Here is a 25,598-nt window from a genome sequence, read left to right on the forward strand (position 1 = left end):
GAGTATTCTACTTATTTATAGCCAACAAAGGTATTTGTTCATTCTGTAGGCTATTTTATCTTATAAACTATGTCCTTCACTGTGCAAGCCTGATGGTATCCTGTAACAGCATTTGTTACATTTTTTTTTCATCTGTTATAACCCATCAGCTTGAACTTGGGGCCTGGGTATTGTCCCTGAGCTCTTTTGCTCAAGGCTAGATTTCTACCACTTGACCACAGCACCACTTCCAGATTTCTGGTAGTTCTCATGGACTTTCTTGCCTGAGCTGGCTTTGAACCATGATCCTCAGACCTCAGCCTCCTGAGTAACTAAGATTACAGACATGAGCCACCAGTGCCCAGCTATTTTTTGCAACATATATTTTTGACTTGTCAAAATTCAGATGGCTGTACATGTGTAGGTTCATTTCTGGGTCTTCCAGTCTGTTCCACCAGTTTTCAAGTCTCTTGTACTAAAGTTTGAAATCTGGAATTGGGATACCTATAGCACCCCACCTACCCAGGATTGGCTATTTAGCACCTTTGATGGTTCTATATGAATTCTTTCATTTTTTTAATCATCCAGTGAAGAATGACATTAGGATTTTAGTGGATATTACATTGTATTTATAGATTACCCTCAGCAGTATGACTGTTTTCACAATGGTAATTCTGCCAATCCATGAACATGGGTTTTTAACCTCTTAGTATCTTCTATTTTTTTCTTCAAAGTTAGTTTTCATTGTAGAGATCTTTCATCTCCTTGATTAGAGGCTGGGAAGGTGGCTCAGTGGTAGAGCGCTTGCCTTGCATGCCAGAGGCCCTGGGTTCGATTCCTCAGCACCACATAAGCAAAAAGAAAAAAGCTGGAAGTGGTGCTGTTGCTCAAGTGGTAGAGCGCTAGCCTTGAGCTGAAGAGCTGAGGGACAGCGCCCAGGCCCAGAGTTCAGGCCTCACAACCGGACCAAAAAAAACAACAACAACAAGACTCTCATCTCCTTGATTAGATTCCTGGTGTTGGAGGGTTTTCTTGTTTTTCTTTTTTTGGTCCGGTTGTGGGGTTCAGGGCCCCACGACCCGACCAAAGAAAAAAAGAAAAAAAAACTTTGTGCTAAGCACTGGTGGCTCACACCTGTAATCCTGGCTACTCAGGAGGCTGAGATCTGAGGATCATGGTTCAAAGCCAGCCTGGACAAGGAGTCTGTGAGACTCTTATCTCCAATTAACCACCAGAAAACTGAAAGTAGCACAGTGGCTCAAGTGGTAGAAGCATTCACCTTAGCTGAAGAGCTCAGAGACCGAACCCAGGCCCAGAGTTCAAGCCCCATAATGGACAAAAAAAAAGCTTTGTGTAAGCTGTTCAGGTCTGCAGGTCTTTGAGACAGGATCTGACTGCAGACACCATCCTTTTAATAAAGTCTCCCAATTCTACCCCTCAAAATGTGGCTTCTCTATTTCTCATGATGGATTCACCTCAAAACATTAGAAAGCCAACAACTGCATGTGGACTCATGGCCCAGATGTAGTTATTACAAAGCTTATTAAGGCAAAAACCACATCAAGGCAGATGTCACATTGTATGGGGAATAGCAAAGCATGTTTTACTGAAGCAAAGCAAGTTATCTAAGTGTTAGACTTTAATTAGGTAACCAAGAAGAGAACACCACATAGTATCCAGGCAGGAGAGAAAAGTTTACTTCCAGAACTGCTGGCCCTAGCCCAAGTTGGAGACTGCACGTGGCCAAAAGGGGCTGAGTAGTGAAGAGGTGCAGCCAGGTGAGGGAAGGTGTGGCCAGGTGGAGGGAAGGTGTGGCCATGCCTAAAAGATGTGACCTCAAAGTGTGGGACCCTCCCATAGTCTACTGGGAGGCATGACCAGGGGCAATCTAGGATGTGACCTCAGAGAAGGGGATGACTGCTTGGGGTCTTCCTGGACAGACCTTACAGTAAAAGGGAACAATCAAGGACCACCAAGGGCCAGTATTCTTTGGAGCAAAACTTTTCTGGAGCTAAACAACCTATGACACATGTGCAATTCAGAGAATATTGCCTCTACAGAGCTTAACAACCCATAACACAGCTGTAATTCAAAGAAAGTGCTATATCACTTCTAGAGCTCATGGAACTGGGTAAAAATTCCCCATCTATTGAGATGACAACATGGCAGTGAGGACAAGAAGGCATTACTTAGATCTGGTATCCATTTCAACAGAAGCACTATTCTTGTGTCAAAGAGAGCAACCAGATGCATTCCTTCCCGAGAGATGCATTTATCCCCCCAACATTTAACATTTGTTTGGCAGGACATATGCCTTCTTGAGAAGTGCTCCCCCAAAACACAAACAACGTCTTGCCCAAAATGTAAACAACCAGAATGGTAAACAAGAGCCAGAAACAGTGTACCAACACCAAGAATGATTGAGAGCAAAGATGAACTCCTAGCTTTTCCTATCTTTAAGTCAGACTACCTGCCTTTACCATATAAATACCCCTGACAGCCAAAGAGCTATGTGTCTTTCTCCCTTTGAGAATACCCACTCTGTTAGAGTGGGCCTTCTCCTTTTTGCTTTTCTGTTGTTGTTGTTTTTTTCTTGTCTGATTGCCTGCTTTCTTACTCACTCAAGAAAGCTCCACCAAGTTTTCTTACAATTTTGACTTTGTCACCCGGAGGTGAGGATTAGTGAAGTTTTCCTTTAAAAGTAGGAACTATTCACTTAGGGTTCTTGACTTTGATTGCAGAATAAGAATTTCTTTATTGAGCAAGTAAACAAGCAGGCAAGCAGAAAAACAGACAAAAGGCAGACAGACAAACAGAAGTGTGAAGCCAGATAGACTAGGAAAAATGAGGTATGATCAGCTAACAGTAAATACAGGAGATATTCCTTCATATATTTTCCTTAAGATTAAGGGAACAAAGTCATTTTAGGGGAAATGAAGCTGGTAGATACAGAGAAAAGTGAATTAAGGTGGTCAGGTCCGGCAGGGGCCATATTGGCCACATGGTGTTTGGTAGGGTCTGGCATCTTGTCTTCATGCTGGGGGAAGGAAACCCCCACCCATCACCCACCTCCCAGGTGATGGGTATGCCCAGATCCTCGGAGGCAGTTGGGTTCTTGGCTGGTAGGTTATTGAATCTGTCACTCCAGTGCCTGGGATTGGGAATTTCCTGTGGGCCTGCCCCCTGTACTGACCCTATTTAGGCTCAGACCAGCACAGGTGCCATTACATCATGCCATATGTATCTCTGTGATGCTGTCCTGTGTCCTGTATCCTGGCTCATCTCGGTTAGTATTATACCACCTTTGGTCCTAAGCTCCACCTACACTTGAGCTTCTCCCATTCCTGGAGTTCCCACCATACAGCTAGCCCCTCCCTCTGTCTGCCCAGACCCACCTGAACTCCCTCACTTCCTATCCCCCAGACCCTTCTGCTACCTGGATAAGGACAGGTGCCATGTGCTCCCTCTTGGGGAAATATGGCTCCTCTAATAAACCTTATAATAATTTTTCTCCTGTGCCTGCCTGCCTCTGTGTGGTCCCCTGGGATGGATGTGTGGGATCCTTCAATCTCCAGTCATCATGGAGTCAAAATTCAGCTCTCCATTAGAACTAGTTTGTTGTTATTGCTTTTGTTTTTTTTTTTCTCTCTATCCTGTTTCCTAGCTGTGTCGTGTGTATTTGAGGGCTGCAGGACTTTGTAACAACAGGCGGCCTGCAGACTGTTGTTAGTGTTATAATAAAGACTCCAATATTCCATCTACCTAAATGTGGCTTCTGGGATAATTCACCTTACAACAGCAAGATGCATTCTTACCTGGAAACTCAGAGAATAATACCAGGTATGGTTAGAGCAAAGGCACCTCGCTTTGCTAACTTAAAGCCAGAATCCCTGCCTTTACCCTATAAATACTCCAACAGCCTACGGAGGCTGGGTGTCTCTCTCTAGATGTCTCCATATGTGTGGATCTGTCTCTCTCTGGGTCTGAGTCTGTGTGTGTGCGCGTGCGGGTCCCTATGAGAACACCCACACTCTGCTAGAGTGTGCCCCTGCCCTTCTGTTTGTCTGCTTTGTCTGTTTGTCTGCTTGCCTGCTTGTTTACTTACTCAATAAAGCTCTGCCACATTTTCTTACCATTGTGAAGTCAAGGGCAATTGAAGTCAAGGGCCCTAAGTGAAGAGTTTCTTTATTTAAAAGGAAGCTTCACTAAACTTACCTTTGTCCAGTGACAGAAAGGCAGGGGCATACTCTAACAGAGTGTGGATACTTTCTTAAGGAGATAGAGACACACAGAGATAGAGAGAGAAAAAGAGACCCAGAAAGAGACACACAGCTCCTTGGGTTGTTGGGATATTTATAAAGGTAGGAGGTCTGTCATCAAAGTTATGTAAAGATAGGTGCTTTGTCTTTTCTCTAATCACACAGGTAAGATTGCAGCCTGCCATAAAACAGATCCTTATCCTTAAAATAAGGAGGCACCCTGCTATTTGCATTTTGGGGAGACATTTTTCTCCAGAAGGTGTACATCCTGTCAGACAAATGTTAATTCTTGGTGTGAGGAATGCATTCTGTTGTCTCTCTTTGAAGCAAAGATGGCACTTCTGTGTTTCTAAGTACCCATATTTCTGAGTTGCCTTCACTAGGCTTCATTTTCCTCAGGTTATCCTGTTTCATTTCCCCCTAAACATCTTTGGTACTTTAATCTTAAGGGAAGTATATGAAGGAATATCTCCTGTATTGCTGTAAGTTTATCACATCTCATTTTCTCCCTGTCTATTTTGCTTCATTTACCCTAAAATGACTTTGTTCCCTTAATCTTTATTTTGGGGGGGTCTGGTCGTGGGGCCTGAACTCTGGGCCTGGGCGCTGTCCCTCAGCTCTTCAGCTCAAGGCTAGCACTCTACCACCTGAGCCACAGCACCACTTCTGGCTTTTTTCTTTTTGCTTATGTGGTGCTGAGGAATTGAACCCAGGGCCTCATGCATGCAAGGCAAGCGCTCTACCACTAAGCCACCTTCCCAGCCCCTGTTTCCTTAATCTTTTTTTGGGGGGGTCCTGTCATGGGGCCTGAACTCTGGGCCTGGGCACTGTCCCTCAGCTCTTCAACTCAAGGCAAGTGCTCTACCACTTGAGCCACAGCGCCACTTCCGGCTTTTTTTTCTGCTTATGTGGTGCTTATGTGGGCCTCATGCATGCAAGGCAAGGGCTCTACCACTGAGCCACCTTCCCAGCCCCTGTTCCCTTAATCTTAAGGGAAGTATATGAAAGAATATGTCCTGTATTTGGTGTCCTGTATTGGGTGTCATTTTCTTTAGTTTATCCAGCTTCAGCTTATCCAGAAATTCTTATTCTGCAACTGATCAAAGGACCCTAAGTGAAGAGTCCCTACTTTTAGAGGGAAACTTGACAATCCTCCTGCATCCAGTGGCAGGGATACAAGAAAATTGATAAGGATAAATACTTGTAACCTAGTTTGTTCTTGACTTAGATATAGAAAGAATAAAGCAGACCAGTGCCGGGGATGGGGGGGGGGTGAGCAGCAGGAAAGTCGTGTGTGTGTGTGTGTGTGTGTGTATGTGTGTGTGTGTGTGTGTGTGTGCACACGCACGTTTGAAGTCCTGGGGCTTGAAGTCAGGGCCTGGGCACTGTCTCTGAACTTTTTTGCTCAAGTTCCACGTCTGGCTTTTTGGTTAATCGGAGATAAAAGTCTTATAGATCCTCCCTGGGCTGGCTTCAAACAAAAGATCCTTAGACTTCAGCCCCCTGAGTTACTAGGATTACAGGCATGAGCCAGTGGTGCCTGTCACTGGATGGAGATGAGGTTTAGTGAAGTTTCTCTTCAAATGTAGGAACTCTTCACTTAGGATCTGAAATAATCTTGGATTCCATAGAGGCATGGTCAAAGGTGATGAAGGAGTCTTTATTGGAGTGCTTGTAGTCTGCAGGTGGCCAATTACAAAAATTTGCAGCCAGCAAATACACTAAACACAGGAAACAGGCCAGAGAAGAAAGAAAGAAGATAAACAATACCAACAAACCAGTTCAGCTCTAATTGAGAGCTGAATTGGAAGGCCATGGTCAATGGAGAACAGCCAGGAGACAGGACAGGAACATGGAGATACATGACATGGAGTAATGGCACCAGGGCTGGTTTGTGCCTAAATAGGTTCAGGTCAGGGGGCAGGGTCACAGGAAACTCCCAGTCCCATGCACTGGACTGACAGGTTTAGTAACCCTATCAGCCAAGTACCTGAGGTGGCTTCCAGGGATTCAGGCATGCCTATCACCTGGGAGACATGAAAACAAGATGCCAAACCCTACCATACACCATGTGGCCAATAGGGGTGCTGGCCAGACCCAATCTCCCTACTTCAGGTCATTGACTTTGATCGCAGAATAAGAATTTCTGGACAAGTCACAGTGGTAAGAAAACTTGCCAGAGCTTTATTAAGTAAACAAGCAGACAGACAAAAAGCAGACAGGGGCTGGGAAGGTGGCTCAGTGGTAGAGTGCTTGCCTTGCATGCATGAGGCCCTGGGTTCGATTCCTCAGCACCACATAAGCAGAAAAAAGCAGACAAACATACAGAAAGGAAGGAGTACTCTAACAGAGTGTGGGTGCTCTCATAGGGAGATAGAGACACAGAACGACAAATGTGCAGATGCACACACAGACAGACTCAGAGAGAGATATGCCCACACAAAGAGATACACAGCTCCTTTGGGAATATTTATATGGCAAAGATAGATGCTTTGTCTTTGTAAGAATGCATTCTGCATAAAACAGATCCTTGTCTTTAAAGATAAGGAGGCACCCTGCTATCTGCATTTTGGGGTAGGAGGTGGCTTAAGTTTGGGGAGGCATTTTTCTCAGGAAGGCATACATCTTGTCAGACAAGTGTTAATTCTTGGTGTGAGGAATGCATCCTGTTGTCTCTCTTTGAAGCAAAGACAGCACTTCTATGTGTCTAAATACCATATTTCTGAGTTGCCTTCACCAGGCCTCAGTTTCCTTAAGTTATCCAGCTTCATTTAACCTAAAATGATTTTTGTTCCCTTAATCTTAAGAAAGTACCTGAAGAAATATCTCCTGTAGGGCTGGGAAGGTGGCTCAGCAGTGGAGTGCTTGCCTTGCATGTATGAGGCCTTGGGTTCGATGCCTCAGCACCACATAAATAGAAAAAGCTAGAAGTGGTGCTGTGGCTCAAGTGCTAGAGACCTAGCCTTGAGCTGAAGAGCTCAGGGACAGTGCCCAGGCCTTCAAGCCCCATGACCTACAAAAAAAGAAAAAGAAAAAAAAATCTCCTGTATTTGTGTAAGCTGACCATTCATTCCTCATTTTTCCTTAGTTTATCTAACTTCAGTGCCCAGCTGAGAAGTCTTTTTTTTTTTTTTACTGGCTTTGGATGTTATTTTTAACTTTGCTCAAGATCTTTCATGTGTGCATTTTCTAAAGTGGCTGTAGGTGCTTTTGGTTTGACAATGTACAATTATACTAGACAAGAGCTTCTTTAATAACAGGTATTAAGTACTTGATGAACCAAAATGGCTAATCAAAGGCACTTTTGGTCCTTTCCTGTAATTAGGGCCTGAGGAGACTAGAAGAAATGAGATGCTGTGGTACTTCCAGCCTCTACTCCTGTCACTGTTTTTTAACATTCAGAACACAAGGTTTCTGCCAATGAGCCTTTTAGAGCTTTGGCACTTTTAATGGGAGAAAAGCAGAAGGAATCTCAGCAGATCTTTTAATATATAAAATCACCCATTTCTGTCTAAAAACAATGCCTGTGTTGTAGAGCTTTTTGTTCTTTCTTGTTTGAGCCCATCCGTACACACACACACACACACACACACCAACTTTAAAATAATCACAATGCTGTGAATGTGGTCATTTCTTATTTATTCCTTTTTTTGTTTACAAATTTTGCATATTTCTAAGAAGCCATGGAGAGGTTGATTCCTGCCTTACTCCCTCAGGTCAAGCAAGACCAGGTGCACAGGAACAGTCTTAATCACATAATTTGTCTTCAGGCAGGTTATTCCATCCTAAGCCTGATGGAAAGTTCCTATCACCCCATCCATTCTGGACCTAACCAAAAGTTATCCACCTAGCCTAGCTCCCCAGTAATTACAGCCTGATTTAATCCTTTGCTTCCTTGGTAAGCCCTGTAAGGCCCGATCCTGAATGGCAAGCAGACTCAAAGCAGACTCCACCCTCCTCACAGCAAAGTCTCCACCCAGTACCTGCATTACCTAGGCAACTGGCACACCTGGAAGAGGCCACATCTGCATCTGCTGAGGTCACATCTGAATCTGATGTGGCCATACCTTTCTCTGCCAATATCCTAGATAAGGCCTAGCCCAGGCCCAAACACCCTCTCTCTGCTCTCTCTGCTCTTTTCTAGCTCTTTCTCAACTCTTTCTTTCTCTTCTCTTTCCCAGCTCTCTTCTCTTTCCTAGCTCTCTCTTTCCCACCTTTTCCAGACGTGTTCCCTCTCTGCTCTTTTCTAGCTCTCTCTTCTCTTTTCTAGCTCTTTTCTCTCTCTTTCCCAGCTCTCTCCCTTTCCCCACCGTGTGGAGGACCAAGATGGCCTGGTGCCAGCCGGAACGATAAATAAACCTACCCCTTACCTGAATACCACGTGCGTGCTGCTGTTCTTACTCAGCAATCTCTTTTTAAAAACCTAACAAGCCCTATATAAGCCAACCCCCAAATCCAGTCCCTCTCACAACCCCCAAACCTGTGGGAAGGTCTATGCCACTTGCTCTTCCTAAACAAACAGTCCTTGCCTCTTGACAATCAAGTCTGGCCTATTCCTTTTCCATTCTCCTCCATTTTCCTTACAGCAAAAACCTATAAATAACAACAACAAAACAAAGAACTGTCCAATTAAAGAGAAAGAGTATAGAAAGCCTCATTTTTGCCTAGGAGAGCTTTTATTTTCTCCTACATAGCTAATAACACAGATGGCAATACTCATTGGAGAAAAGCCACAAGCTTAAGCAACTCAAGAGGCCAGCCCTCCCTTCTTAGCTGGGTAACTGGTCTGTTCACACAGACATCTGCCATTGCTGAGCACTGAACTCAGTTCACTAGCCTTCCCTGAATACCAGAGGACCTCTATGGATCCCATGCATTGCTTTGCTCTCATTGCCTTTTTCATTTCATAGTATTAAATACCTGCTTATTGGGCATTGACTACTTATCCTTTGTATTTGCAGTCTTTTTCTCAAATCATGAAAGGTGGTATCAAGAGCCCTATTTTACAGTTAAGGAAAATAAGTTTTAGGCAGCATATAAACCAAGAACCAGAAATGTTGCTGAAATGAAAAACCCAATTCAAAATTGCTTATGCATGTTATTCTGTCTAGGATTGGGGCCATTGTCTCAATTCAATGAAGAATTAAAGAAAAAGACACAAGTTGAAAGCAAAAATTAGTAGACTCCTCAGAAGAGTAGTTCCACCAGACAGAAAATTATGAGGCAGGAAAAATGGGAGGAAGGCAAAGTTTATTTGTAAGTAAGAGTAAAGTACCAGAGGTAATTGAGGAAATGCCTCTTAGCTATTGGTAGGTTGATATAAGCCCCCAACTAGATTGCCCAACTGAGTAGGCCACCTTATACCAAATGAGGTCATATCCACCTGCTTCCCAGGCAAGAAAGAGGAGGAAAGCACAGACTTTGGGAAACATTAAATGGCAAAGAATAGCATTTTAGTTTTACATACTTATTTAAATGATGATCATTTGGCAGACCTTGACTTAAACCTTTAAGCAACTACTTTACTTTCATAGATGATCATAAGGAATGGAATGCTGCTTTACACCAGTGTATTAATCTTGACTGTAGGAAGAATCTTTAGACAACTTTTTAAAATGATAGCCAAATTAATTGCATATTGACTTCATTAACTTTACTAATAAGCTCTACTTTATAAATTTAAGACATACTCATACCATCTGCTACTTACTGGAACCTTCTGGGATTTGTCTTAATTTTTCTCTTTTCCCATTTTGGAACAAACATTTAAGACAGGGGGGCTGGGAAGGTGGCTCAGTGGTAGAGCTCTTGCCTTGCAAGCCTGAGGCCCTGGGTTCCATTCCTCAGCACCACATAAGCAAAAAGAAAAAAGCCGGAAGTGGTGCTGTGGCTCAAGTGGTAGAGCGCTAGCCTTGAGCTGAAGAGCTGAGGGACAGTGCTCAGGCCTAGAGTTCAGGCCCCACGACTGGACCAAAAAAAAAACCATTTAAGACAATTCTTACTTTCCAAATCCTTTCTTATCCAAAGGAAACCATTTTTGTTTCCTCAATTTCCCTTTCCACAGTTTTATTTACTAACTTTCCTCTTTCCTTACATTTCCTAATCTTACTGTTTGTTTTTTCCCCCCTTAATTTGTGTTTTGGATTAACTCTCTAAAAATTTTTTTTTTAATTTTTTTTGTTTTTTATTTTTTGTGAACACACTGTACAGAGGGGTTACAATTACATGGGCGGTTAATGCGTACATTTTTTTTTATCAAGCATTGCAGCATCCTCCTTTGTTTACCCTTCACATCCCTTCCCAGCCTCCCCCCAACCCCCCCTCTAAAAAAATTTCTGAACAAATGTTCGCACCCAAATAATACTGCCTCCTCTTTTAACTTGCCTGCCACAAGGCAATTCGCGGTTACTCTACCCACAGCCAGGCTGTCCAGGCAGAGCAGCTTGCTCGGGGGCCAGAGTACCTGTCAAGTGGTTTTCCTACAGCCTAGCTCCTGCTGGGTATCTCCTTCTCATTTTGCTCCATTAGACTCTTGAGTGCAGGCTGTTTCCTTGTCACTAATCTTGGGTTTGGCTTGTTTGTTTAGATCCCTACTTTTGCCTTTATCTTTCATTCAAAATCCACATGAATTGTATTTCCTACCAGAAACCTGAATCATAAATATGACCATTATAGGATTTATACTTTAAAGTATCTATTTATCCTAATCTGCCTATAAAAATATAAAACATTCCAGAAGATTGGAATGAAGTACAAATTTAATATTGAGTTATCACTGGGAAATAGTCGAGGACTTCCCTCAGCTTCCCAGTTTCCACACAAAACCAAAGGTCCTTGAGATTAACACAGGCAAAGAATTTCATGGTGTCTTACAAAAGGAGACTCACAAAGTAGTGAGTGTTTAGCAAAGGTTTATTTTAGTATGACAAGGTTAAGTAGGAAGAAAAGTTCCTTGTTCTCCATGCAGGAAATTGAAGTTAAAGATTCAAAATGGCAGCTGTTCCCTGCTGCCTTTACTCTTTCTGAGCTGGTGAGGTAGGGGGAAAATACTGTGGACCTGTGTAGCTGCTCCAACCCTTAGGCAATGGTTTTGTTGTATCCAAGGTAGCTGTTACTTATTATTCTAAAATATGAAGATTTCTGTGGGTCTACCCAAACACAGAGACAATATAAGCATTAGGGTTTCCTTTCCTTTCCTAAGCTTTTCAACCTAGTGTCTCTATCCTTTTCACAGAGTTGCTAAGTTTTTACCATTTCCAAGTAAAATTCCAGTTTCAGATAGTTCATCCTCTTTAGTCTCCAAGACATTGTAGTATAGCATCTATATCTATATCTATCTATCTATCTATCTATAGAGAGAGAGGGAGGCTTAACTGCTTTGTTATTTGCCTTCTGGTTCCTACTTCAGAGTCTAGCATTTTTTCTATTCATTAAAAATAATGTAATTTCCCTGTCTCCTCCCCTATCCTGAGACTGAGGGATTCCTACTCACTTTCCCTATCTAGTCAATTTAACTTTTTTTTTTTTTTTTTTGCTGGTTGTGGGCCTGAACTGTGGGCCTAGGAGCTGTGCCTCAGCTCTTCAGCTCAAGGCTAGCACTTTACCAACTTGAGCCACAGCACCACTTCCAACTTTTTCTGCTTATGTGGTGCTGAGGAATTGAACCCAGGGCTTCATACATGCAAGGCAAGTGCTCTACCACTGAGCCACCTTCCCAGCCCCTTAACTCTGAGATTTTATGTGAAGGATTGACTCCTGCCTTATTCCCCAGGGTCAAGCAAAGCACCAGGCACATGCTCAGGTGCTTGTCTGCAGGAAGGTCATTCTGACCTTGGTCCCCAGGAGACAATAGCCCCCTCACCCCAGGTGGAGCATTCCACTCTGGGCCTGGCCAAGGATACTACCCTTGGCCTATAAGATACCATAGCCCATTTTTATTTTCTGCTTCCTTGTTAAGACCTATATAAGCCCACCCCAAAATCCTCACACAACCTCCAAACCCAAGGGAAGGTCTGTGCTCCTCACTGGCAATAAACAGTTCTAGCTTGTTGATGATTGAGTCTGGCCTATTCCTTTTCCATTCTCCTCCATTTTCCTAACAATATGTAACATTAATTTAGAGGCACATTAAAAGTCTGATTCTAAAGTTGTTCTTTAATGTGAAGAGGAAGATATATAATGACCTGATATGGTGGAGGATGTAAAGATGGAATATGATATTTGACTTGGATTATGTAAAATGGATAATGAATGGTTTTTAAGATATAAATGTAAGTGTGCTGTGGATAAGACTTCCCTGGTAACTCATTACTTTAGCTAGTAACTGTAATTGTAACTCTGTAACTCCCTAACCCTGTAACTCTGCAACTCTGCTTCTGCTGGGTTTTGAGCAATGCTCACCCTAACCCAGCGGAACCATCACCACCCTTTGTTCTATTCCCCTGCTTCCCACAAGCAAAACCTTGGCGGGAAATTTAAACTTAAGGCGTGTATTTCTTGTAACAATCATTGGCTAAAACCAACACCCAGCCTCCCCCTTTCCCTGCCCTAGCCCCAAATGCTTAAAAGCCCATATGGGCTTGTACTTGTGGCCGTTTCCTGGGATCCCAACTCCAGGTGCGGTCCTGGCACGTCAGCACTTTTCGCTCAATAAAATCTTTTACATTTTCACTACGGACTGAGTGGTCTCACTGCTCCTCCCCACTACAGACCCACTCCCTGTATATAATGACCCACAGTCTCGCCGCTGATTTGGCAATGCCTTTCTAACTGGAAACTGCCAGTAAACAACTTGCAAAAGCTGATAGCTGACACTAGGTGGCAGCACACTCACCCATGTGGTGCTCACAGAAACCCATTAGTAATCCAGTCGGCTAGATCCTGTATATTCACTATTCACAGTCCAGCACAAACCAGCTATCCTGCCAGCTCTCTACTCTCAAATTAGATTTTTTTTTCATACTCCTCAGTACAGGAGCAGCGTGGGAAATTTTAGTGCCTTGAGTATTTGATCTTCCCCAACTTGGGAAGGTTTCTGTTTAGATCTCTTTCCACTGGTCTTCTCTCAGTGTACACTGAGCTGAACATCCATGCAGCCACAAGGGTCTGTCCTCCCCATCCCTTTTGAACTTAGCAAACAAGATATTAATAAAAATCCTTGTATTTATAAGATCATTTAATTACAAGTAGCTGCAGCTCTGTACACACTAACTTAAGCCAAATATAAAGATACTGAATAATGCATTTAGGCATTATTTAGATAGTGCATTTAGACATAATTGTATCTACAAAAAGGTTCAGGCAGTCTGTGGCTCAAAAAAAGTCATCAGGTATCTATTTATCTCCACCCCTCACTGCCCTTCTCTCTGGCACAATCTTCCAAGTATGGAAAGAAATAGTCCTCAATTTATCTTACTCCCAAACTCATCACCAAATGAGTCCCATAGGGGAGGCCTGGGACACAACACACCCAATATGACAATGTGATGGTACCATGAAAATGATGGATATTGATTTTTTTTTAAATTAAAGATACTGTCACCCAAAGGACCAGCCAAATCAGCCAATGCCTAGGGTAACTAGACAGCTAATTCTCTTGCCTAAAAGTACTTCCAGCCCTCCAGCTTTGTTTCTCTATAAAACAAAAGTTCTGTTTATTCAATATGTGGGTCCTTCAATCACATACTCTTAACATCCTGTTCTTTTCCTTCAAAGCTCTGATTACATAGTTCAAGATTGCATAGTGATATGTGTGATTATTAACCTAGTGTGTAACTTTCCACTAGATTATAATCTTCAAAGGATCAAGGTCTTGGTGTCCTCAGAGCCTAGGAAAGTTAGTAGCACTTAGTAGGGACACAATAAATACATTTAATTCAATGACTTGATAATTATCTATTAGACTCCAAGGACAATAAGTCTAATTGGGCATTGTTCCTTCCTAGTTTCTACCCCAATGAGGCACACTAATATGTAAATTACAATGCACTGTAACTCTTTCTCCAACAATAGTGAAATCTAGGGAACAGGGGTAAAAATGCTCAACAAGAAATGTACTCATTACCTTACTCATGTAACTGTAACCCCTCTGTACAGCATCTTTACAATAAAATAAAATTTTAAAAAAGAAAAGAAGGCATTATTATACCAGCTGCTGGTGGCTCATGCCTATAATCCTAGCTCCTCAGAAAGCTGAGATCTGAGGATTTAAGCTCAAAGTTAGCTCAGGCAGGAAAGCCTATGAGACTCCTCTCCAATGAACTACCAGTAAGCCAGAAGTGGAGCTGTGGCCCAAGTGATATAGAGCACTAACCTTGTCAAAACAAGCATAGGACAGTGCACAGGCCCTGAGTTCAAGCCCTAGGATCCATGCACATATACATAACAAAACAACAACAAAAAGTTATCAGCGGGCTGGGAAGGTGGCTCAGTGGTAAAGCGCTTGCCTTGCATGCTCAAGGACCTGAGTTTGATTCCTCAGCACCACATAAGCAAAAAGAAAAAAGCCGGAAGTGGCGCTGTGGCTCAAGTGGTAGAGCACTAGCCTTGAGCTGAAGAGCTGAGGGACAGTGCCTAGGCCCAGAGTTCAGGCCCCACAACCGGACCAAAAAAAAAAAAAAAAAAAAAAAAAAAGTTATCAGCAAGATGAAGGACAATAAGTAGGTCTTCTAAAGCACATTGGAAAACAAGAAAATATAATACAACCTGATATATTCAGAAGAGACTTAATGGCCTCAGCCTCAGTATAGAAACTCTCCAGAGCAGGAAATCACTACACAGAAACTATATACAAGACAGGAACTTGTGTATGGAGAAAAAGCTCAGGGAGGGCATGAAGCCTGAGTTCAAACCTTGGTATTGGCGCTCACATTGTGCACACATGTGTACACATGATCTTTTAGCTAATCCAATGCCTTTCTGAAAACATAGAATACAAAAGAAATATGTCAAAAGTAGGATTTAGGGGCAAAGAAATTAGCTAAAAATGATATAAAGAAATTCTGATTTTTATCAATGCCTGAGAGAGTTATCATCACATAGTAGGCCATATGTATGTATTGTTAGGTTTTTAAAGAGAGGTTGCGGAGTAAGAACCACACCACGCATGTGGTACTCAGGTAAGGGGTAGGTTTATTCATTGGTCCGGCTGGCACCAGGCCATGTTGGCACTCTACATGGCTGGCAGAGACCTGGGAAAGAGGGCATCTGGCCCTGGGCTAGGGTTTATCTAGGGTAGGGGCAGGGGAAAGGTATGGCCACATCTAATCCAGATGTGACTTCAGTGGATGCATATGTGACCTCTCCCAGGTGTGCCAGTTGCCTAGGTAACTCAGGTACTGGGTGGAGACTTTGCTGGGAGGAGGATGGAGTCTATTCACATACAGGAGCAAAACTTACATGTATGTATGTGTGTGTGTGTGTGTGTGTGTGTGTGTATATGCATGTTTGTGTGTGTGAGTGTGTGTGTGAATGTCTGGATAAAAATCATTGTGTGTTGACATACATGGATATGAACCATTAAGAATCCAAGCAAATTTGTAAAAGCACACAAAAGAAATAAAGGTGTAGCCGGGCGCCTGTGGCTCATGCCTGTAATCCTAGCTACTGAGGAGGCTGAGCTCTGAGGATCGCAGTTCAAAGCCAGCTCGGGCAGGAAAGTCCGTGAGACTCTTATTTCCAGTAAACCACTAAAAAACTGAAAGTGGCGCTGTGGCTCAAGCGGTAGAGTGCTTGCCTTGAGCTGAAAAGTGCAGGGACAGCACCCAAACCCAGAGTTCAAGTTCCACGACCAACCAAAAAAAAACAAAAAACAAAAAGAAATAAAGGTGTAAGATATATTAAATAGGTAGGTTTCATTAGGTAGCCGATGAAGAGAACACCATGTGCTATTCAGGCAGGAAAAGAAGTTTATTTACCGAACTGCTGCCCCCCACCATGCATGGTGAAGCATGGCTGAAAAGGGAAAGGGGTGGGGGAGGAAGTGGGCAACCCACCTCTGGGCCAGGACTTATCTAGGCCAGGGACAGGAAGAGGTATGGCCAGGTGAGGGAAAGGTGTGGCCACAATGGATCTGGATGTGACCTCAGGGTCTGGGACCCTCCTAGGGTCAGAGGGGAGGCATGTGACCAGAGGTGGCCCAGGATGTGACCTAGCAGGAGGGGAAAGTGACTGCTTTCAGGTCTACCAGTTACCTAGGTAACAGATACTGGGCGAAACTTAGCCAAAAGGGAGGGAGGTGTCCCTGTGCAGACTTTACAAAAGGGTGAAATAAATTATTTTCAAGCAAGAAGCTTTATATAACGATGTCTATATAGAATAAAAATGTGCTCAGCTTCAAATACCATTTGCTTCCAGGATCTGAGAGTGTTACTAAGAAAGGGAGGGGAGGAAGATTGAGGGAAATAAGATGCCATGCTAGGACACAGATACAGAAAATTCAAGATTTGGGGTTTGAAATTGTCACTAGAGAATAGCTGAAGGCTTCCCTAAGCTTCCCAGCTTTCACATAAACCCACAGATTCTTGACATCCACACATAAAAAGAATTTTATGTTGTCTCACAAAAAAGGAGAGTCTCACAAGGTAAAGGATTTATCAAAGAGTTATTTTGTGCCAGGTTGCAGTGGCTCACACCTAGCTAGTTAGAAGGTTGAGATCTGAGGTTCAAAGTTCAAAGCTAAGCTGGGCACCAGAGGCTCAATTCTAGCTACTAAGGAGGCTGAGTACTGAGGAGGCTGAGAACTGAGGCTCTTGGTTTGAAGCCAGCCTGGGCAGGAATGTCTGTTAGTCTCTTCAATTAACCACCAGAAAGCCAGAAGTGGAGCTGTGGCTCAAAGAGGTAAAGTATTATCCTTGAGTGAAAAAGCTCAAGGACAGTGCCCAGACCCTGGGTTTAAAAGCCCCACAACTGACAATAAAGCCAGACTGGGCAAGAAAGTCTATGTGACTCTTAGCTCCAATTAACCACCAAAAAGCCAGAAGTAGAGATGTGGCTCAAGTGGTAGAGTGTTAACTTTGAGTAAAAAAGCTAAGGGGCAGCACCTTATGCCCTGAGTTCAAGCCCTATTACCAACACAAAACAAAAAATATTCATTTTAATATAATGGGATTAAAAGTAGGGCAAAACAAAAAAAGAAAAACATTTTCTGCTCCCCATGAAGAAATGTCTCAAAATGGTAGTGAAGTAGGCCCTGAGAGGAGACACGAGCTGGTACAGCTTCTTTCTGAAGTACCCCATTTTCGGATGCCCCCTCACAGACCACCAGAGACCACGAGCAATGCAAACAGCAGAGAGTCGTTTAGTGCAAGCTTGAGCTTGGTCCTCCACGCACTCGGTAACCAGTGACGCTAAGAGGCCCCAAGCATAAAATCAGCACAGTTTTTATAATATTGAACAAACAACTTTAAGGAACTTTTACATAAGAAATTACATGATTGGTTAACATTTAAAGCAAGCTAAGATGGGCAAATATGATTGGTTGACCTTTACAGAAAAATATCCTTGGTCCATAGCTTGACCAAAAACGCTTATGAGTCACACCTGGAGCAACAGAATGCATGGCATGTCTCCCCCGGGCTCTGAAGACCCAGTTGGTCAGAAAATTATTGGAACTGAAACTCTTAGCCCTAGGTCGCTGGGGGGCAACACCACTTGGGGGTAATCACCTGCTTCCACTGAAGGCTAGTTTCAGATCCTTATTTCTTTCATTTCCCCCTTTCTCTACAGGCCCAGGGAGCCAATCATGGATCCCTCGGTTGCAACTCCATGTGAGGGCCAGTTTTGGTGAGTGGCTGATATTGGGTCCGTAGCACCATCAGCTGTACCATGTTAATCCTTTCTTTAATAAAAGATAAAACCTTGTTAATTACACAGGGTCCAATAGTGTGGGCAAGTAAAAGGAGTATTAGGGGTCCTGCAAGGGCAGAAAGCAGAGTAGTCAACCACGGTGAGATGTTGAACCAGGACTCAAACCACCCTTGAGACTCTTCGCCTTTTTTCACATTCATCTAGTCTCTCTTATTTAGGGCCGCAAGGCTGTTTCTAATTGGCCCTGTGTGGTTAGCCCAGAAACAACACTCTTCCCCTAGGACTATGCATAGCCCCCCCTTTCTCTAGGAACAATAAATCCAGCCCTTGCCTATTTTGAAGTGCCACCTCAGCCAGTGAGTTTAGAGACTCCGTCAGCTGTTCAATGTTTATATGCACTTCCCAAAGATTTGACCCTAGGGAGGAAAATTCAGATGTCTGTACTAGAGCAGTTATCCCAACCGCTGTGGAGGCTGCTATGCGCCCTGCTACTAGTACCGAAATCAACACGGGGACTGCTCGCCTGTTCCGTCTGAGGCCCTGAACTGTGCTGAGTGGCTCGTCAGTGTCCTCAAGGTATTCCACCTTAGGTATAATATAGGCTGTTATACACAGTTCTTCCCAGGAGCTATTTTTAAACAAGGCTAGATTAAGGCACAAGTGAACTATACTCCCTTTGGTGCAACAAGGAAAGTGGAAAAGGGTTTTGGAACAATAGTCCTATTGCAAAGGCTACGATAGCACGAAGCAGTTTTTCCCTTTTGGGTAGCAACACATAGCCCTTGCCCTTGTATGTCTCCCAAAGTTATTTTGGGTGTCTGTCCCCACTTACAGGATGAAGGGGAGCTGTTATTTTTTATATCCTGATCTGTTGTTCCTATCGGAATGTCTGTGCTATTCCCATATAATAGGGTGGCTGTGGGCTTAAGCAAAGCCAGCAACTGCAGGTGGCATTAGGGTTAGATTTGTTTAGCAGGCCAAAAGTGGCATTAATTAAGGGAAAGAAACGGTCTATGAGGTCTTTTGTATCCTGTGTAATAATTTCATTTTTTTTCAGGGGACTAAAGGGAAGGATGTATGGGTAGAGGGGGATGCCATTGCTGGGTTACTGGGTTGAGTGGGCCGGGATCAGGGTTTAGTACAGGGTTGGGGCCAATGGGCTGGGGCGGAGTCTGTACTTTCCAGCCTCTGTATAGTGATCTGACCCCCTCGGTCGGTCCCCTGTTCATAATATCTTAGGCCCCAAATCTTTCCATAGGCCCACTTTGGGTTTAAGGGTTTCTTGATTCTAATAAAAATGTGGGTACAGGGTTTATGACCCTTATCTATAAAATAGCTGCCCCTGAAGATATCACTAGATGTAAGCTGACAGGGAGGCATCCCTGTCTTTGTACCACCCCAAGTACCAACAGACTTCTTTCCTCCTCCAATAGTGGTAGGCAGTCTGTCATCCTGTTGGGGCAATCTTCCCACTGTAATGTCTGGATCATTATCGACCCCCCAGTCAGACGCTATAGTTTCACAGCCCCAGTGGGCACAATAGTAATACCCGGGTTGATTGCAAGAAGAAATCATACTAGGGTACATGTAAAGGGGGCTGTAAGTGTAGCAGGGGGTCTACGGGGACCAAGGCACAGGTAGTTGTATTAAACTGAATGGTGTCATGACTTAAGGCCTGGGTTTTGTGCATTATTTCCCCCGAATCAGTTTTTCGGAGTTACCATATGTATGCTTTCCATTGGTGGGGGGGTGGCCAAAACCCAGGGGCTGGCAAAAATTCCTATTAAACTAATTAGGCCCTGCCACATCTTTAAGCGCAATTTTAACTTTAGGGGGTTAGAATTATGGCTTGGAATCAGTTCCCACTCGGGCTCCTGTCCCTTTACAAAGTAGTCTCTCACGTGGGCCGACTCTGCCAACTTGACGTGCCAATGATGAATCCAGGTGGCGAAGCCAATCTCCATGGTTAATTTGGTTAAAGTCTCCTTTAAGGTTCAATTCATCCTCTCTACCTCTCCTGAACTTTGGGGGTGATAAGCACAATGTAATTTCCAATCCGCCCGGAAGATGGAAGCCAATCCCTGACTTATGTTGGACATGAAGGCAGGTCCATTGTCTGATCCTATCATCATGGGGAAACCATACCTGGGCAGAATATTCTCCAACAACTTCTTGGTTACTACCTGAGCCATTTCCTTTTTTGTGGGGAAAGCTTTTACCCATCCTGAGAAGGTATCTACAAACACTAATAGGTATTTGTACCCATACTTTCCTGGTTTTATTTCAGTAAAATCTATCTCCCAGTATTGCTCCTGGCCTGTTCCCCCTTTCTTTAGTACCTGAGCCCACCGTGCCGTGTCCCGGATTAGTGAGCTGGCATGTCTTGCAAGCTGCTACAATCGGCCGAATTTTGGGAGTGGCACCCTTGATTTTAAGCTGTGCGTGACTTAGCAGGTCTTGCATTCTCCTTTCTTCCAGATGGGTGGCTCGATGCATTTTTTGTAAAATCTGGTGGCCTAGTTTCTCCGGAACTATGATCTTTCCCTGATAATCCCGCCACCATCCCTGTATGCACTGTGTCCATGGGCGCAATCCCTCTATCCAGTTTAAATCCTCTTCTGTGTACTGGGGTACCTTGGGCAATTCTCGGGGCCCTGGATCTGGGAGGTTAAGGGCCAATTCGTGCACCGCCTGGTCACCTCCGAGCTGTTTTGTCTGCGTAGTTGTTGCCCCTGGATACTGTGTCTCTCGCTTTTTGATGTCCAGGACAGTGGATAATGGCCAGTCTCTTGGGTAGCCACAGCGATGCTAGGAGAGCAAGAATCTATTCCTTATTTTTTATGGTTTTTCCCTCTGTGGTTAATAGTCCTCTCTCTTTATAAACTGCCCCATGTACATGGGCCGTGGCAAAGGCTTATCGGCTGTAGGTATAGATTGTCAGCCATTTGTCTTTTCCCAAAGTCAGAGCTTGAGTGAGGGCTATGAGTTCTGCCTTTTGAGCCGAAGTCCCTGAGGGGAGGGGCTCGGCCCAGATCACCTCGGTCTGAGACTACCGCGGCACCTGCGTACCTCTTGCCATCTCGGATGAAACTGCTCCCATCAGTGAACCAGGTGACATCTGTGTTCAGCAGTGGCTGGTTGCTGAGATCATCTCTGGTCCCATGAACTTGCGCAAGGATCTGTGCGCAGTCATGGAGGGGAGCCTCCAGGTCTGGGGCTGGCAACAGTGTTGCAGGGTTGAGTGCCATCAGTGCCTGAAAGATGATTCTGAGGGGGTTGAGTAAGAGTCCTTGGTAGTGAGTCAGGCAGACATTGCTGAACCAACAGTCAGGAGGTTGTTTCAGCACACTATGGCGTGAGGGCCGGCCACGTGCAACTCCTGTCCCATGGTCAGTTTGTCAGCATCTTTGACCATGAGCGCAGTGGCCGCTATTATCCTTAGACATGGGGGCCATCCAGCCGCAACTGGGTCCAGTTTTATTGATATATATATATGCAACTGGTCGCTTCCAGGATCCCAGCTGCTGTGTCAGGACCCCTTTTGCTACCCACTTATGTTCGTCCACGTAGAGGTAGAAAGGCTTAGAGACGTCTGGCAACCCCAGGGCCGGTGCAGACAGCAGGGCCATTTTTAATCTTTGAAATGCCTGCTCTGCCTTTTCTATCCACTGAAAAGGTTGTTTTTCTGTGGTCAGCTCCTATAGGGGTTTGGCCAACTCCACAAATCCTGTGATCCATTAGCGGCAGAAGCTGGCAGACCCCAAGAATTCCCTCACCCCTCGTGGGGAGTTGGGTCGCGGTATTTTAAGGACAGTCTCTTTTCTTGCCTCAGTCAGCCAACGCTGCCCCTCTTTTAGAAGGTACCCCAGATATGTCACTTCTGGTCTACAAATTTGGGCTTTCTTTGCAGATGCCTGGTACCCCAGGTTACCCAAAGTCTGGAGTAAGTCCTCTGTTCCCTGAGTGCAGCCTTCCCGAGTCTCTGCAGCTATTAACAAATCATCCACATATTGTAGTAAAGTCAAGCCAGGGTGGCTTTCCCGAAACTCACCCAAGTCTTCATGTAAAGCCTCATCGAACAAGGTTGGTGAGTTTTTGAAACCTTGGGGAAGCCAGGTCCAAGTCAGTTGGCCATTGATGCCTTTTTCAGCATCAGTCCATTTGAATGCAAAGTGATTTTGATTCCTGGGTGCCAAGGGCAGGCTGAAGAATGCGTCCTTGAGATCCAGGACAGTGTACCAGGTCCTATATGGCGGGAAGGCACTCAAGAGAGTATAGGGGTTAGGTACTGTAGGGTGAATGTCCATGACCCTCTTATTTACTTCCCTCAAGTCTTGTACTGGCTGGTACTTGTTGGAGTTGGGCTTCTGGACCAGTAACAGTGGGGTGTTCCAGGCAGACAGGCAGGGGTGTAGCACCCCCTGCTCTAATAGCCTCCGAATGTGGGGTGTTAGTCCCACTCGGGCTTCCTTGGTCATGGGGTACTGGCAGACCCTGACTGGGTCAGCCCCTGGTTTTAACTCAATAAAAAGGGTTGGTCGGTGTTTTGCCAGGCCCATCCCTCCAGTTTCGGCCCAAGCCCCGGGGTACCTGCTCAGCCAGTAATTGATGTCTGTGTCCCAATGTCAGCATAGGAAATGGCTGACCTCCTGAGTCTGCTACTCGAGGGCTGTCAGGGTGAAAATGGATTTGTGCCCCATCTTAGTCAACAAATCTCGACCCAGAAGTGGGTAGGGGCTATCGGGGGTAACTAAAAATGAATGGGTCACTCTCTCAGTCTCAAAGTCAACAGTTCTTAGTGGTCCAAGGGTATTTCTTTACTCTGGTGACTCCTTGTACCCACGCAGCATTGTCGGAAACTTTTCCGTTAGGCTCAATCAAGGCCGAATGTTGAGCCCCTGTGTCAACTAGAAAGTCTACCGGGGTCCCCTCCACCTTAAGTTACCCTGGGTTCGGAGAGGGGAACCGAACCCCGCCGCCCCTAGTCGTCCTTTGGAGGAGCAGCCATTAACATTGGTCTGGGGGCGGGGGCATCGTCTAGATCTCTGTTCTTCCCTTTTGGGACATTCTTTAGCCCAATGTCTTGTCTCATGGCAAAAGGCGCACTGGTCTGGCCCTAGCCCTCAGCCCTGGCCACCCAGCTGTCTCTGGGGTCTTTTCACTCCCACCCCATACATCCTTTTCTCCCTTTGTTCCCCTGACCATTTTTCAACTACCACCACTAACATCCTAGTCATTTCCCTGGTAGCTCGTACTTGCTTTTCTTCCGGAGCGTCTCTATTATTGTATACTTTTTGGGCTATTCTCACTAAGTCCTGAATATTTTTGCCCTCCAAGTCCTCAAGCTTTTGTAATTTTCTTTTAATATCTGGGACTGCCTGGTTAACAAAGGACATAACTACTGCGGCCTGATTTTTGGGGGCACCTGGATCCATAGGGGTGTACTGCCTAAAGGCTTCCATCAATCTTTCTAGAAAACTAGAGGGGGACTCATTCCTTTCCTGCATTATTGAATATACTTTGGCCAAATTAGTGGGCTCGCGAGCAGCCGCCCAGAGATCCGCCATTAGAGTCTGACAGTAGACCCATAGCCTCTCCCTACCTGAAGCCTTATTGTAATCCCAATCATCAGGAGGGGGCCTAGTCAAGGGAAAGGAGGCATTAATTAGATCCGGATTAATGGTGGGCTGCCCGTCATCTCCTGGGACTAGTTTCCAGGCCTCTGCCTGGATCCTCTCTCTTTCTTCAGTGGTAGACAGGATCCGAAGCAGCTGCTGACAGTCATCCCAGGTGGGCTGATGAGTAAACATTACACTGTCTAAAAGAGTAATCAGATCTTTAGGGTTAGCTGAATACTTCACATTTTGGGACTTCCAATTGTATAAATCACTGGTTGAGAAGGGCCAATATTGGAGTCTCGAGTTTCCCATGTCATAGAGTGGCCAGATCTCCCGAAGCGACAAGGCCACAGTCGAATCCGGAGGGTGAGGACTGGTGGCCCGAAGGGTATGGCCCCTCTGCATGGCCCTCCAACTCTTCTCTTCTGACTTCTTCCCATCCCCCCCCCCCCCCCCACTGCTTCTGCTTCCCCCGCCAACGGTGCTGCCGTAGGTCATGGGACAGGGTAAGGTGAGGAGATTTGGATCATCATCTGCTAGAACAGGAGGGGGTGCTGATGGGCTAGGCGCCTGTGGGCCTTTCAGGGCCAATATGGTGGATGCACCAGGAGTGGGAAACAGGAAGGGGGGTACCCACCTTGGGGGGTCTTCTACTAGATCTTCCCATACCAGGATATAAGGAATCTGATCCGGGTGTCCTGGCTTTCCAGGAAGAAATATTTTGTACTTTACCTCCTGAATAATTGACAGGTTAAAGGTGCCCTCTGGAGGCCATCTCACCTCGAAGGCCGGCCACTCTGAATGACAAAGAGTGATTAGCTTGCCTTTTTTAATTTCAAGACTTAAGTTGTGAGCCCTGTCTTTAGCATCTTTGAAATGGTTAGTCAGGAGAGTCAAAGGAGTATTCTGACTGCTCTGGCCCTGTCCCATTGTGGGGTGGGAGAGAACCCAATCCAAGAAGGAAATTACTGTAAGGAGGAGGCACCCAAAAAGGAATTGATAAAGTTGGCACCGGCGCGGGTTGGTGTCCGGTGCACAAAAAGAGGCCTTCCGGGGAATAAGTCAGCTCCTGGTGTCGTCCTGGAATTCCAAAAGGATTAAAAGGGGAGAGCGGGTGGGGTGAAATAAGCCACTGGCCACCCATTTTGGGGGGTTCCAGGATGCTCTCTGATCTGAAAATGAAAGTAAAATGAACAAGGAAAAGACAAACACAGACGAGACAGCATGCACGTCGAGATTTGCATTCGAATCCACCTTTAACCCGCAGTGGCAGAGGGCAGACTCCTTGTCTAAAGGTGAAATCTGTCGAAAGACTGCGGAGGCCCGGTGTCCCCACTCGGGAGGTCTTCCCCCAAGCGTCCGGGGAACGTCTTCCACCGGCTGGCCTACTGGCTACCTTATAGCACGTCTGCCAAGGTTTCTTGCCAGTCACAAAACCCTACTTGAAAATCAGACACGAAACACTGAACATGAAGCAGCTGCACCCCTACTCACCAGCTGGCTAGGCGACTCACTGATCAGGCGTCTGGGTGGGCTTCTGGGGGGGTATCCCGGATGAGCCCCCAGATGAGGTACCCCTTTTTCAGATGCCCCCTCACAGACCACCAGAGACCACGATCAATGCAAACAGCAGAGAGTCGTTTATTGCAAGCTTGAGCTTGGTCCTCCGCACACTCGATAACTGGTGACACTAAGAGGCCCTGAGCATAAAATCAGCACAGTTTTTATAGTATTGAACAAACAGCTTTAAGGAACTTTTACATAAGAAATTACATGATTGGTTAACATTTAAAGCAAGCTAAGCTGGGCAAATATGATTGGTTGACGTTTACAGAAAAATGTCCTTGGTCCATAGCTTGACCAAAATCGGCTATGAGTCATACCTGGAGCAACAGAATGCATGGCATGTCTCCCCCTGGGCTCTGAAGACCCGGTT

The 25,598-nt window shown here is 45.0% G+C and overlaps 1 pseudogene; it reads right to left on the bottom strand.

The window, feature by feature from the left end:
• Positions 1–20,038: 20,038 nt before the first annotated feature.
• LOC106000846 lies at positions 20,039–24,592 on the bottom strand (annotated as a pseudogene).
• Between the last annotated feature and the right edge of the window lie 1,006 nt (positions 24,593–25,598).

The sequence above is a fragment of the Dipodomys ordii genome, unplaced genomic scaffold, assembly GCF_000151885.1.
Source record: "Dipodomys ordii isolate 6190 unplaced genomic scaffold, Dord_2.0 Scaffold247, whole genome shotgun sequence".
NCBI lineage: Eukaryota > Metazoa > Chordata > Mammalia > Rodentia > Heteromyidae > Dipodomys > Dipodomys ordii.